Here is a 13,399-nt window from a genome sequence, read left to right as displayed (position 1 = left end):
CTTAAGCCACTAGGTTACTATGCTGGGCCCTATATCCCATACATTTTACCCTTTAAGGTATACAATTAAGTGTATTTATATTGTTGTGCCGTCAACTCTAATTCCAGGACATTTTCTTCAACCCCTTAAAGGAAACCTCAGCCAATAGCAGTCCCAATTCATTCCCTCTGCTTATGGTATGGATAGAATATGTGTCTGAACACAGATGGTAAATTTCAACATGAAGAATTGACAAATCCAGTTATGACCCAATTATGCCATCTAGGAAGAGGGCTCAGTGGGAGGGCACAAGGTCATAGGGGGCAGATGTGTGTCCTGCGCAGGTAGTCCTCTCCAGAGGGTTGCTTATGTAAGCCTAAGTTAGGCCTTTATCTCTGTCTGCTTACCGACTCACCTTGCTATCATTCCTCCACATGCACTCCTCCATTACCAGAGTCCAGCCTCCTAAGGCTGGTCTTGCCTGACTTCACATATCAACCTTCAAAACCAAGAGCCAAAAAAAATCCTATTTCCTCTATAAGTAGGAAAAGTATTTGTCATAGGGACCAAAACTAACACCAGTTCCTGATTTCTGCTGTCTATATAGATTTGTCTGTTCTGGACATTTCACTTAAGTGGATTCGTACAATATGTGGTCTTTAGTTTCTGGCTACTGTCTCTCAGCACAAAGAAATAACGTTTTCAAGCGTTACCCATCCTGTAGCATATCTCAGTACTTCATTTCCTTTTTAAAAATTTTCATTAATTAGAATGGGTGGTAGGACAGGGAACACTCTGTCTGCTGATTCAATCCCCAAACGCCATAGTTAGGTGGGGCCAGGCTGGGGCTGGGGCCAGGAGCTGAGAACCTAAGCCAGGTAAGCAGGATCCCCATTACTGGAGACATCAGCACTGCCTTCCAGATCTGTAAATGCAGGAAGCTGGAATCAGTAGCTGAAGTTGGGAATCAGACCCAGGCAAACCAGCTGAAGCTCCACAACTGTAATTCCAGTATGATATAATGAATAACATAAAAGAAATTCTTATTCTGGCATTACTTGATTGATGCATGATCACATGATTCCAGAGACTTGTGGTTCTGGATGTTCTTTCATGCCCATCTAAAATAAATTCTGTGCACAAATCCAAACATAAATGCTCAACTACAGGACCCTGTTACGTAATTTTGCTTATGTCTGTTGAACTTTGGCCATCTCTTTCTCTGTGTGTCTATAAAAGTCTTACAAATTTCGAATCAATTATTGGAATGCTTAATGTGAACCTAATTTGGAAGGTAGTCTTCAAGCAAAAATCCTCCAAAAAATTAATTTTGCAGAAATATCTATTTTTCTGTGTAAATATTATAAAGGCTATGGCTACAAATGCCCCTATTTTAATTGCAAGGATTCTCAGAAGTCAAAAACCTTTGACTCTACAGCTATAGAGTCTAATGATTTAGTTTATACCCTATTGTTGTTATGGACACTCTTTAATAGAAAAAATCTTAAAAATAGTTCCTAGATAGACAGTGGGAAGGTGAAACTCTCATGAAGTGGGAGAATGATTCTCTTGAAACTGCCGCAAGCAAACAGTTTCCACCTTTTCTTTGATTCGGCAAAGTGATTCTGTTGTGATCACTTGCTGGTTTCTGAATCTTTTTTTTTTTTTTTAAAGATTTATTTTTATTACAAAGTCAGATATACTGAGAGGAGGAAAGATAGAGAGGAAGTGGAGCTGCCGGGATTAGAACCAGCAGCCATATGGGATCAAGGCAAGGACCTTAGCCACTAGGCCACACTGCCAAGCCCTGGTTCCTGAATCTTCATAGGCACTTTTTTTTCTTTGCAATGATTTAGACACTGCTAAATCTGTGAAAAAATGTCTGCTGCCTGTGTTTTCATAGTCATGCTTAGAAACTCTTTTGCAGGAGGCAAACCCAGACAAACACACTTGGCTACACCATGATATATCCCAGCAGCTCCACGTGTCTTGAGCAATTTCAAAAGTTCAAACTAATCTGCTCACTAAGAGGCCAACAGGTGTGCAGGACGTGAATCCTCATAAACAAGTGTCAACGGATTTGTCTTTTAAACCACAAAACTCAATGACCATTCATTGAGGGCTCCATCTAACCAAAGAATCAAAATCGGTTTAATGCTATAATTGTTCCTCTCTCTGATGAGTATTTCTCAGGAGATTAAATGTCAGATCAGAATGATTCAGAAGATGTCTAACTGGACAAAAAATAAGAGGGAAAAGGGAGAGGGTTTTAAATAAAGACTTTAATTTATGTTCAGATAGTTGGCATTATTCACACTGCATGATGTTGAAGACCCCTGGGAAGTTCTGCTTCTGCCAAGCTCATCATCATGGCATCACACATCTCTTAGTGCGTGTTCTGGCCTCCTGCCTCATTCTTCCATTTGTGTCAGGTGGATGTTGCAATACCTGGCCTAGTAAATGTACTAGATGGAGAGAGGAAAGCTTCTGGCCTAAATGTAGTCATAAGAAAACACCTGATGTTTAGGGGCATTCTGTAGAATCACTGCGCTGTCCTCCTGGGGAGAGAAGAGACATAAGCCAAACAGGCAGAGAATTGTTACAGATCAAAGATGTGACAATGATATGTAAATCATGATTGTTGATTTTCTTTTGCAATAAAGGCCCTCAATGGAACAATTGGTGAAATCTGAATAAAGTCTATAGATGAGGAGAAACTAATGTAGCAGTGTGGCATCACATCCTGTGATACTTATGCAGCTGTTATGTAAAACAATTCCTCAAGTTAGGAAATGAACTGAAGTATATATTGGATATCATGTAGTGGTTTACTCAAAAACACAGTCAGAGGAGTTGGAATGCAGTGCTGACATTCCATACAGGCATTGGTTGAAGGCCTGGCTACTCTGCTTCCAATTCAGCTCCTGCTTTTGGCCTGGAAATGCAATAGAGGATGGCTCAAGGCTTGGGCTCCTGCACCCACATGGAAACTCGAAAGAAGCTGCTAGATTTCAGCTTCAGAACATTGTCGCCGTTTGGGGAGTGAACCAGCAGATGGAAGACCTCTCTGTCCTTCCTTCCCTCTGTGATTCTTTCAAGTAAAATAAATAAATTTCAAAAAACCCCACACATATCAAAAAACAAATAAACTACTTATTGAGAGGAGGATAAGAGAGAAAAGATTAAAGGTAAGATTGTAAGGTGGTAAGATATGGTGAATTTGATGGAATTCTTTTTATTATTCTACATATTTAAAGCTTGTGACTATATAAAAATAAAAATAATTAATTTAGTAGAAGATTTTTTAAGTTTCCAAATTGTTAGAAAGAGATTTAGCCATACCGTACACAAGAATTATTGCTTAATAAAAAAATAGACACAGCAAAGTCCCACAGGTAAAGAGAGTAGTCTACAGAAATATGCCTGGGTCTGGTCCTGGGGAAGTTACTTAACTTCTTCCCTTACCTGTATAGCAGGATAGTAATGGAACTTATCCAATATACTAATTATGAAATTTAAATGAGTGGGTATTTGCAAAATCCTTGGAGCACCGCCTGACATAAAGTGTTGTAGAAAGTGCTTGTTTAGTGCTAAGTCTGGACAAGCAGATTAGTTTTAATGATGTCAGGAATAGCACTATGTTAACCCATAAAAACCTTTTCTAGAAACAACTGATTTGGGTTCTTATTGATCTCAGGCCAATTTGGGATTCCCTTGATAATCTCTTGTCCTAATATTTGGTCTGCATTGTCTTAGAAACCTGTAAACCTTACTTGTTTTATACAATAAATATTTAAGATTTTTAAAAAACTTCCATTATAATTTAAAATTATCCATACACTTATTTGATATGACTAAGTCATGTGCTATAGAAAGTGTAAAGATAGATAACATGTTTGAGTAATATACATGCAAATTAGAAGGAAGAAATAAGTATAAATGTGAGTCTTGGAGAAGTACAATGTTTTAGAGGGTGAGGGAGCAAAAAAAGTTTCATGGAGTGCAAGGCCAACGTAAAATTGAAGGGCAAGTAAGACTTCACGATGGAAGAGAGAACCCTCTATTCTACTCAGAAAGAAGGGTAAAAGCAAAGCACAGGAACAGAAGGTGGGACTATCATAGATTTAAAGTGTAGCCATTGAAAGCTTTAGTTTTCTTATTCATATAAGATGAGAGTAGCTAGATGAGAGATAAATGTACTGCAGGTGTTTTCTTCATTTTTATTTTATGTGAAAGACAAAAAGAGAGCATTTGCTTGTTCTCTCCCAAAAGCAACAGCCAGGGTTGGGCCAGACCAAAGCCAGAAGACTCAATCTATCTCTCTCACAAGGTTGGCAGGGATCCAATTTCTTGAGTCATCAATTGCTGTCTCCCAGAATAAATAGGGAAGCTAAGCCCTCTGAGATGGGATGTATGTGTCTCAAGTGGTAGTTTTTTTTTTTTTTTTTTAAGGCAGTCTGCAGAGAGAATCAAAGATCTTCTGCCCAATGGTTCACTCCCCAAGTGGCTGCAACGGCCAAAGCTGAGCTGATCCAAAGCCAGGAGCCAAGAGGTGCCTCTGATTCTACCACGCAGGAACACGGCCTCAAGGCTTTTGGCCCATTCTCTTCTGCTTTCTCAGGCCGCAAACAGGGAGCTGGATGGGAAGTGGAGCAGCCGGGACATGAACCAGTGCCCATATGGGGTCCCAGTGCGTTTAAGGCTAAGATTTAGCCACTAAGTCATCGCACTGAACCAAGAGGTGGCTTAACTGCTATGGGAATATGTGATCTAGCCACGTGTGTTTTTTAGCGCAGGATCTGCGAGTCAATGCTTGTTATGCGAGTATATACTGTATACTATGTACATAAAGTGTATGTAATACTATTCTGTAGTCATTGGAGTTAAGCCTGGCCTGTAGTGAGGGAAAAATTACATGGAATATATTGGATTAGTACTGTGTGGTGGGAGTAGGGGTAGAAAGGAGGGGTGAAGTGAAAGCTCAGAGCCATTCATTGCAAAGGCAGGATCTTTGTGACTGACTCAAGGCAAGACACACAAGAGGAACCTGAGAGGATGCCAGGGGTTTAGCTTGGGCTGTTGACACAGTGGCAGTGTCTTTCATTGCATATGGGAATAAGACATAAAGTTCTGTGGTGCCTCAAACTCGAGGCTTTAGGCAAATGGCTAATGCTTGTTATCTCATATTTTAAAATCATCCTTTTGATGGGATCATACTTTGAATGTCAAAGTGTACTTACTACTTAAGGTGTTTTATAATGAATCACCAAAAATTCTTCAAAGATGACTTTTTAAAAAAATGTGGATTATGTATCAAGCTTGCTGTCATCTGGGTGAGGTCATTTGGGTACCTGGTTAGGAGTCTGCTTGGGACACCTGCATCTCATTTCAGAAAACTTACATTAACGCCTTTGCTCCCCTCCTGAACCTGCGAATGCACATCCTGGGAGGTAACACGTGAAAGAATGAAAGGCAATTTTTTCCTCTCCCTCTCTTTCAAATAAAATAAGCTAGTATAAAAACAACCCTGTATCACACCTATAGTTCTGAATACCTAAAAGCATGTTAATATGCCGCCAAAAGCTCTAATGATGCCCTGGTCAACTGTTCATTGAATGAATGGTTCACTGAGTGCCAACGTTTTACTAGGCACAATTGTTATCATGATTTCATTGACTGTCATTCAAGGTATCTTATTTATTTTATGGGAAATGCCTGCCGAGAAGGAGCCACTCTTGGCGTATTGGTCTGGACTCCACACCTGAAATTTTTCTGACCTGTGCCAATGCAGTAAGTGCATTCATCCTTGTAATATGCCTTCTGAGCCCTCCCCTGGGCACTGCAAGTGGACGACAATGTCTAGGGTTTCCCTGGCTTCACCAACCGGCGGCTTAGCTTCTCTAAACCAGTCCAAATTGTGTTCTCTGAGAGACTCAAGTTCCTTTCCTTTCTTTTTAACAGAACCATCATACTTTAATAGTGTCACTGGCATGTTGTCTAAGGTCTTGGAAGTGAAAAGATTATTCGTGTGTGATTTTCCTATGGGTCTGTGAAGTGCGTGAGGTGAGTGTTACTGTACTCATGGAGAAGAAGAAGGAGCTCCTACATTCCAGGGAGCCAGCGGCTGAGCTGTTGAGTTTCCCTTTGGCATTTGCTTCCTTTATTCTTTTGAAGTAAATGACAAGTTGACATCTGCTCTGGTTTGCTAACGGTAATTTTTAGCAGGTGAATTCAGAAAGGGAGCAGGGCCATCAGTTCACCAGCACTCTGTGTAGAGTAGGCAGGGACTGTGGAAAGTACAAGGAGAGGCACCTCCCCTGATAGTGGTGTGGCTGAGAGATGGACCAACTGGTGGAATGCAGCAGGTCCTCTGAGATCACCTCAGGGCCTTCCAGGACAACTGGCACAGCCCACTGAGGGAGGTCTAGCTCCACTCTCACCACCAACACACATTTCTAGTTGGATCCAAGGTTCTATTCAACTGGACACAGACCCAATCTTTGTTGCTATTTGTACATAATACTTTTCTGGAGATGGATAGGCAGTGATTAAAATGTTGATTCTGTATAATTGGGTAAAACCATAGTATGATTTGAAAATATTTTCTTGCACAGAAGAGGCATTTTTGAAGAGAACTATTGATACCTTAAGTTTCTGTTGGAATTCACCATGCAGAATAGTAGTGTAATATATATATATATATATATATATATATATATATATATACACACACATATATTATGTATCTTCCTCTTTTAGAGTACATCTGTTCCATTAAAAACAGAATGGATATAATTATCTGAAACACTGAGCACATTTTCCAACTAAGTGACACTAAGTTTTAAAATGATGAAAAAAGATCTGCTGACCCTTTCCATGATGTCTTGATTTTCTGTATATTTTAAGAGTAGATGAAATGACACAGTGCACCACGGAGGCAGTGTTCTGTGGGAGCACTGTCTTTTGTGCTGTGACTCCTGCCTGCTCAATGCCACTAGCAGCTGAATATGGGAAACTTGGTATTCAGTGCAAGACTGAGACATGATTTAAGCTTGCAGTAAATCCAGTGATGACCTGGTTAAGAAATGTGACTAAGGTTGCTTTGCTAGTTGTGTTCTTCTCTGGCTCTGTGACATCTGCTTTAGTATTCTCTCTTGCTTGCTGGTACCACAACCTTCCAAGTATCAGGAGGATTTCTCTGATTCTCTTGAGTTTTGAACATTGTAGCTAATTGGGTTGATCAGTTTTAACAACCCAGTTCCCAGTTTTCTGAAATACAGAAAGTGGAAAGAATCAATGTCATGAACAACCCTGTTTGTGGAACTCCTGTGAGCTGCCCGTTTTGTTGATAGGAACTGTAATAGACTATGCTAATTGGAAACCAGAGATCAGTGTGATTCCTTGTGCCTTATTTGTTAAACAGGTGGTTCCCATTTGCACAGTTCTTCCCGTTCTGTTTTTGATAAGAAGGAAATTATATAAATAGGCGTGTTAACCTGTACATTTTCTTGGGAAAGGCAGATATGAAATTTCATTGTGTATGCTATCCACACACAAAAGGGGCAAAATACCTCATCTTTTCATCTTCAGTAATTATGAAGATCCAACTATAAGTGAGGCTCCAGGAACCATTTGTTTTGGGTTACCTTGATTTCTTGGGAAAGAAAGTGTGTTTCTTAAATTAATTCAGTAGACTTAATTTTGTTTTTTTAGACTGAATGTAAATATTAAGGCATGATATGAGATAATGACAAAGATTTAAATGACAACACGTAATCTTATTCCTGCATGTGAGCAGTCTGCAAAATAAAGTGATGATGAAGTTGAAAGTTCAAATTCCAGTCAATATTTTTAATATTGGGATCACACTGAAAGATGATGAGGGCACAGCTAATGAAGTGTGGATATAGCCATTTATTTTATTTAAAAATTTTTTCAAAGCCAAAGTTTAGAACAGATGGTAGTTGTCACTTAGACGAACTTTTAGCATAGAGTCACTGTTACTTTCTAAATGTTTTTCTTGCTGTTTCTCATTCTCTTAGAAGTTAAAATAATGACAAGTGAGGAAAAGAGATGAGAGCTAAAGATACTGACCAGAGTAGAAGCGTTCCTAACATTAGTTTAGGCTGGAGAGTAAACCTGGAGTGCCTCTGGGGCATCAGGTACCCCCCACCCCCCAGGCTGTTCTACACTTGATCTTAGCCAAAAGGCCGAGAAGCGATCCACAAGGCTGTTCTAACTAAATAGTCAGGAGCATCATAGTAACAGAGGGAAGGACTCGCATTTTGGTGTTGGGAGAAGAAAACTCAGTGCTGACAGTTTTAGTTTAGGGCAACAGGTGCACAATCTGCGAATATGAAGATGGCATAAAAACCGAGACCAAGCTCATTATAGGCTCTGCAATAGCGTTTATGAGGTTGGTTTTTTCAAATCCAGAATTTTCAAGTGCACTTCTCAAAGTTAGTTGAAAGTGGAATGGGACAGCTCGGTGCGAATTCACAGCTGTTGAACATCTCAGCGCTTTCAAGCAACTCAGCTGTTAATTGGTTCCAAAGCCTATTTAAGTTGTCACCACGCAGCGGGAGCTCAGAACCTTGATTGGATCGCGGCGTGGCGAGCACGACTTCCTCACTCAGGATCCGGATTCTTTCCAGAGGGATGCCGCACAGAGCGAGTCAGTGACTGTTAAAAATTTAATTCTCAGTTCCTCAAGTGGAAGCTGGCAATTGTTTGAGGACGGCAGAGGGGGAAAAAACCTTATTCGGAATACTGAAGTGTGAAAGGCAAAACGCAACACTGGCACCAAAGGGGGTAGGTTTTCTTGTACTTCTTGGGATGTAACAAGTTTGGTAGCACTGCCGAAATGTTTCAGGAGCTGGTCATAAATCATCCTTTTCCCTTCTGCAACGTCTATTTCATAAAACTGGGTTATAAATATTCTGCAAGACGTGTGTGTTTTAAGAGTCATGGCTTACTTAAATGTGGGTGAATAAACTCACTCCAGGGAGACTCGGGAGCAGTTTTAGCAATAAACCACGTTTGCAAAGTGCACAGGGACTAAGGAATGTTACCGTAGGGACCTTGGGTATTTTCAGCAACAGAACGTTAGTGTGAGGTCAGTACCGAACAAATAGGGATGTATTGTGTATAGGGATTTAATTACAGCCCAGTAAATAAAGTTAGAGAAGGCAGCCACCGTGGTTGCCGACTTTTAAATGCAGCACTGGGAAGATGAGCGAGCGAAGAAAGCATGGACAGAGCTTGAAACAAAAGGAGGGCTTTTGAAAGAATGCTTATTTCCTTATAAAAGGAAACGGGTCAAAAATATCCTCTCCAGATGGAGCGTTGAGAACGAAAATTGAGGGGGCGGAGCATCATTTAAACATACCTCGCAGTCTGCCCTTTTGCTCGGTCTTTCTGTGTAATATTCCAGTATACATAAAAGAAAAAGTAGCTTTTAGAAGGTTGAACTTAATAATGCTGGTTTTAATCATATGACTAATGAGATAGAATGTGCACACACAGCGTTTTTATTCTTCATAAAGGTTGTGGCTAAGGAGGCTACCAGCGTCAGAGTCTCTGTGGCGCAATCGGTTAGCGCGTTCGGCTGTTAACCGAAAGGTTGGTGGTTCGAGCCCACCCAGGGACGCGTTTATATTTTGCGAGCTTCTCGCGGATAGTCTGCTTCCATCTCAGAGTTCAGACCTCCCTGCTACGCTGGGGAGCTCTCCCGAGGAACCAGAGCAAACCCCGGACTCGTCCCGACCTGGTGGCCGACGGCTCCTCGGCTTCCGGGTGCACCGGGTGCCCTTCTCTTCTCCCCAGGAGCTTGGCCCTGGATCGCGGCGGGCAGCAGAGCCGGCTGAGTCTCGCGCCGAGGTCGGGCCGTTAGCGCGCCCCCCGCAAGTCCCCCCAGCCCGCCCCCGGTCTCGTTCTAAATCTGGGGGCTTGCAGAGTCCCAGGCCCCCTGAATGGCTGTATTTCGGCCAAGTTCAAGTGGCAAACAGACTCACAACTCTTCCCTTTTGCTGACGTGTGGCCCTCTTTGTTCCTCGTTGGCGTGTACATCCTAGTACGCTGCCACCAGGATGAATTGTTTGAACCAATTGGATTGTGGCCGGTGTTAGCACATTCAGAAGTGCCTTTTGTCACACTAAATCCCGTGTTGTGGACGCTCTGGGAAGAGTGTTTTCCTATTAAAATGCTAGCATTTTGTGGTGGATGGAATAAATCTAAAAATGCATGACTGTTGTAACTCTTCTTAAAAAAAAATGATACTCTCTAGATATGAACTGCCTTGACAAAGTAATCCGTTTCATCAAAACAGCTGTGCTGGGCATATCCTACAGAAACGCAGATGGCGGTTGGGAGGGGAAAGAGGAAGAACTATCCCATTTTATTCGTGGTAATGGGGGATTCTGTACTCAGCTCCAAGGGCTCCCGATTCACCAGTGGATCCTCGCCGTCCCCTCTCCGGTACTCATGCTGAGTACCGAAGGCTGGCTGATGTCCGCCGGGCTTGCAGCTGTGAAGCCTGGAAAGGTCAGTACTCAACAGCTGCATCTGCTGAGGCTCTGGCTGGTGGTCTCTGTCGAGTCGCAAGGCGGCCCCCACCATCCTCGGAGACCCTGCGCGAGCCCACTAGCTCTGGCTTGGCCTCCTCTCACTGAGCCAGGAATGGCGTGGTGGGGGGGCCTTGCCCTCATGGCCTCACATAACCCTAATACCTCCCCTAGGCCTCTCTTTTAAAATACCATTAACAAGCAACTTTGGAGATTCCACCCCCGCCTGCACTCCTGGTGACATACTACAACTGTAGCGTTAGTGAAAGTGGTGAGGCGAATCCTTGGATGTCTTGCAGATGAATATGTGGAGCCTCGTGACCCTTCCCCGGGAGGCAGCTGAAGTGCTGGGCAGCCAGGCAGTATATGGCTGAAGTAGGCCTAGATTAGAACGTGAAGTCATGCCCAGAGCCAAAGTCCTCACTCTTCCCTGCTTTGTTGCTACCAGCAAGTGGCTCAAGATGGAGCTACCTGATGAATTAGCTTTTGAAAACCCAATGTGATTTTTATTTTTTTAAAACATTTATTTTTATTACAAAGTCAGATATACAAAGAGGAGAGACAGAAAGATCTTCCATCCAATGATTCACTCCCCAAGTGAGCGCAATAGCCAGTGCTGCATGGATCCAAAGCCGGGAACCTGGAACCTCTTCTGGGTCTCCCACACGGGTACAGGGTTCCAAGGCTTTGGGCTGTCCTTGACTGCTTTCCCAGGCCACAAGCAGGGAGCTGGATGGGAAGTGGAGCTGCCGGGATTAGAACTGGCACCCATATGGGATCCAGCATGTTCAAGGAGAGGATTTTAGCTGCTAGGCCACGCCACGGGGCCCCCAATGTGATTTTTAAAATGAAATTTCGTTAGTATTTTGCTCCAAGTCTCATGATGCAGGTGAAAGGTAAAGCACTGAGCATTCATGAGATGTTGAGCCGTGAGGGACTCTGTGAAATGGGTGTTCATTGTGCTGCTCACCTTCCTTCCGATGGAAACCGTGGGAACATGGAGAGTATTGGGGGCAGCATTTGATCCAAGCAAGGGGAGAAGGCAAGATCAGAAAGCCCAGTGGGAACAGTCCAGGAATATATGGAAGGAACAGTCAGGTGGTCTACACCAGCGGGATTCTTGGGCTTGACGGTCATGTTTGGGAATTGGGGGACACCCATGGAAACCCCTGTTTTAGCACACCTTTGTGAGACAGAACAGGGATCTGCTCTTAACACAGAGGCCTGGGTGGCCGTTTTAAATCTGATCTTAAATTTCTAAGTATATTCTACCTTGTCCTACTGGGGGTGGGGTGGATTAGTAGGCCTTAGAAGGCAGATTATAAAGAGGAAGGATTAAATGAAAACAGAACAGAATATAAAACTGTCTTCTGGTGTGAGTGATTGATCTTACAGCAAAAGGTTAGCACACTTCTTGTCCATGGCCATTGCACATAAAGGTAGCTATGGGGAATATTTTGGAAAAGCTACTTATATATTTGAGGATGCCTCAGCTTTGTAAAAGTTTCATTTACATTGGGTCATAGATGCTGCATTAAATGCTGCTTCAAGGGAGTTTAATTTTGATTTAGTCTCTGAGTCTAAACTAACAACCAAATCCACATCTAGGCTGAAATCATTTGGAGCGTTAATAAAAGGCTAAACAGCATTTAAAAGGCTGCTGAGAGCCTGGCATGGTTGCCTAGCGGCTAAAGTCCTTGCCTTGCATGCACCAGCATCCCATGTGGATGCTGGTTCTAATCCCAAGGGCCCTGCTTCCCATCCAGCTCCCTGCTTGTGACCTGGGAAAGCAGTCCAGGATGGCCCAAAGCCTTGGGACCCTGCACCCGCTTGGCAGACCTGGAAGAGGCTCCTGGCTCCTGGCTTTGCTTGACTCGGCTCAGCTCTGGCCTTTTGCAGCCGTGTGGGGAGTGGATCAATGGATGGAAGATCTTTTTCTCTGTCTCTCCTCCTCTCTGTAGATCTGATTTTTTCAATAAAAATAAATAAATTTTAAGAAAAAAAAAGCTGCTGAGCCATTAGTGATGTAAATACGTGCCTAATATCACCAGCAAACTGTTGTGTACTTTAAATGCTTGGATAAAATTAGAGGATGAATTAATTGATACATGTTACAAATTCACTAGAGAACATAGTATTCAGAGTTGGCATTACGGCTTACTGGATAAAGTTGCTGCCTGCCAGGCCAGCACCCCATATGGTTGGAGTCTTGGCTGCTGTACTTCTGGTGCAACTCCCTGGGACTGGAATGTACCTGGGGAAGCAGCAGAGACTGGCCCAAGTCCTGGAATCCCACCACACACATGGGGGATCCTGAAGAAGTTCCTGCCTTTGATGTAGTCCAAAGCTGGCCATTGTGGCCATTTGGGGAATGAAGTAGTGGATGGTGGGTCGCTCTCCTCCATCTCTGTAACTCTGGGTTTCAAGTAAGTCTTTAAAAAAACAAAGAGTGTAGTATTCATGGATCTGGAAAAAAGTAGGTAATCAATCAGTAAATATTTCAGAACCATCAGAAGAGTTACAGAAACCTTCCATTCCGGGTCTGTTTATATTGCAGGTTTTTCTTTAGCCCACAGGGAAAGCTGACGGAAAGCCGCATGGTTAATGCACTTCTGTTTTTTCTGGATGCTCTTCTGAAGTTCTGGATGCTCCGGATTCAGCATTGTTCGATACAAAAGTCCTCACAGCCTCGCAAGACTGTGTGCATTCTGAGGGCCCCCGGGATGGATCTGCTCCCTACCCTCCAGGACGATGCTATTTATAGGCTCTTCAAACTGAAGTATGACTTGAATGGCAGGTTGGGGGCTATTGGTCAAGGCTGCCAAGCTCGTCTGGGCTCTGCTTCCTAAGGTGGTGCT

At 42.9% G+C, this 13,399-nt stretch overlaps 1 non-coding gene across 1 annotated transcript; it reads left to right on the top strand.

The window, feature by feature from the left end:
- The first annotated feature begins 9,554 nt into the window (after window positions 1-9,554).
- Window positions 9,555-9,628, top strand: TRNAN-GUU (transfer RNA asparagine (anticodon GUU)). Its single transcript has one exon. It is a non-coding gene; the product is annotated as a tRNA-Asn (tRNA).
- Window positions 9,629-13,399: the final 3,771 nt, after the last annotated feature.

The sequence above is a fragment of the Ochotona princeps genome, chromosome 10, assembly GCF_030435755.1.
Source record: "Ochotona princeps isolate mOchPri1 chromosome 10, mOchPri1.hap1, whole genome shotgun sequence".
NCBI lineage: Eukaryota > Metazoa > Chordata > Mammalia > Lagomorpha > Ochotonidae > Ochotona > Ochotona princeps.
This window is presented reverse-complemented; position numbering and strand designations above follow the sequence as displayed.